The sequence below is a fragment of the Triticum dicoccoides genome, chromosome 2B (assembly GCF_002162155.2).
Source record: "Triticum dicoccoides isolate Atlit2015 ecotype Zavitan chromosome 2B, WEW_v2.0, whole genome shotgun sequence".
NCBI lineage: Eukaryota > Viridiplantae > Streptophyta > Magnoliopsida > Poales > Poaceae > Triticum > Triticum dicoccoides.
This window is the reverse complement of record NC_041383.1, coordinates 749,217,657-749,220,090: the sequence shown is the minus strand read 5'-3', so window position 1 is coordinate 749,220,090 and position 2,434 is coordinate 749,217,657.

Below are 2,434 nucleotides of genomic sequence, written 5' to 3'. Positions count from 1 at the left end.
GGCGGCGCGGAGGCTCCAGCGGCGCGGCTTCGGCGGCGGGGCGGCTGGGACGGGGTGAGAGGGGGGGCGGTATATAAGGGGGGGGCTTGCTTGGGCGAGGGGGCGCTCGGGGAGGAGTCCGGCTCGGACTCTCCTTGGCGTCCGTGTTGCGCACGGCGGCGCGCGCGAGGGGAGGCGGCGGCGCGAGCAGGCCGGCCTGGCTGGGCCTTCGGCCCAGTCGGGTGCGTGCGCGTTTTTTTTAAATAATTCTGCCGAACAGAAAATAAATTCTAGAAAAAGAAATAAAAATCTAAAAATGCCAAAACAAATTTTCACTGTCTAAATAAAATATTTAGAACAAGATGAACATTTTCTTGGCCCTAAAATGCAGTTTTGAAAAACGTGCAATTTTTCCTAAATTCAAATAAAATAGCGAAAACTCCAAAATAACCTTATTTGATTTTTTATTAAATCCTCAATATTTATTTTTTTGGGAAAGTCATTTTATTCCCTCTCTCTTATTTTTTATAATCGAAATAATTGAAGATAAAATAAATCAAATCAAATGATCCTATTTTCAAATTTTGAGAAAACCCAAATATGAAAATAACGAAATCCCCAACTCTCTCCGAGGGTCCTTGAGTCGCGTAGAATTTCTAGGATCAAACAAAAATATGATATGCATTGATGATCTAGTGTATAACGTTCCAAATTGAAAATTTGGGATGTTACAAACCTATCCCCCATAAGATGAATCTCGCCCTCGAGATTCGGGTTGGCTAGAAAATAGGTGAGGGTGGTCCTTCAGCAGATCTTCCTCTCGCTCCCAGGTGGCTTCATCCTCGGTGTGGTGGCTCCACTGAACCTTGCAAAACTTGATAACCTTCCTGCGGGTGACTCGGTTGGCATATTCAAGGATCTTGACCGGTTTCTCCTCATAGGTCAAATCACTATCCAACTGAATCACCTCCAGCGGTACCGTATCTCTCAGCGGTATATCAGCCATCTCTGCGTGGCACTTCTTCAACTGGGACACATGGAATACATCATGAACTGCTGACAATCCTTCGGGCAATTCCAACTTGTAGGGAACTTCTCCCATACGCTCCAAAACTTTGTATGGTCCCACAAAATGTGGCGCTAACTTTCCTTTAACTCCAAAGCGCTTAACTCCTGGAAGTGGAGATACACGAAGATAAACTCTGTCTCCGACTTCGTAAATTGTCTCCTTGCATTTTGAATCTGCGTAGCTCTTTTGCCTGGACTGGGCTACCTTGAGCCTATCGCGAATCAACTTCGCCTTCTGTTCAGACTCTTTAATCAAATCCGGTCCAAATAACTGGCGGTCTCCAACTTCGTCCCATGATAATGGGGTCCTGCACCTCCTTTCGTAAAAGGCTTCAAAAGGGGCCATCTTCAAACTAGATTGATAACTATTGTTGTAAGAAAACTCTGCATATGGCAAATTGTCATCCCAACTAGTTCCATAATCTAGCGCACATGCTCTCAGCATATCATCCAAAATCTGATTGACTCTCTCGGTCTGTCCATCTGTGTGCGGGTGAAAAGCTGTACTAAACTCTAGCCTGGTACCCAAAGTTTCGTGCAACTAATTCCAGAACTTTGAGGTAAACTGGGTTCCTCTATATGATACAATGCTCCTCAGAACTCCATGCAGACATACGATCCTGGTCATGTATATCTTTGCCAACTTAGCACTGGTGTAAGTAGTCTTCACTGGTATGAAATGAGCTACCTTCGTCAAACGATCGACTACAACCCAAATCGAGTCATAGCCTGAACGAGTCCTTGGTAATCCCGTAATAAAATCCATGCCTAACTTATCCCACCTCCATTCGGGTATTGGCAATGGCTATAACAATCCTGCTGGCTTCTGATGCTCTGCTTTTACTCTCTAACATATATCGCAAACTGCTACATACTCCGCAATATCCTTCTTCATTCCGGTCCACCAGAAAGTATCCTTCAAATCCAAATACATCTTGGTATTTCCTGGGTGAATCGAATATGGTGAATTATGGGCCTCTTGCAAAATAACTTTCCTGATCTCCGGGTCATCAGGCACATAAACACGGTCTTCAAACCATAAGGTATCGTGCTCATCCTCACGAAATCCTTTAGCTTTTCCTTTGTTCATCCTCTCCTTTATAGAGGCAATCTCCTTATCAGTCTTCTGAGCTTCCCTGATCTTATCCATCAAAGTAGACTGAATCACCAATGCTGCTACATAGCCTCTTGGAACTATCTCCAAGCATAGCTCACAAATATCCTCAGCTAACTTCTTTCGTAGTTCTCCAGTCATTAGTGTGTTGACATGGCTCTTACGGCTCAACGCATCGGCTACTACGTTAGCCTTTCCGGGATGATATTGCAATCTCATATCATAATCCTTGATGAGCTCCAACCATCTCCTTTGCCTGAGATTCAATTCCTT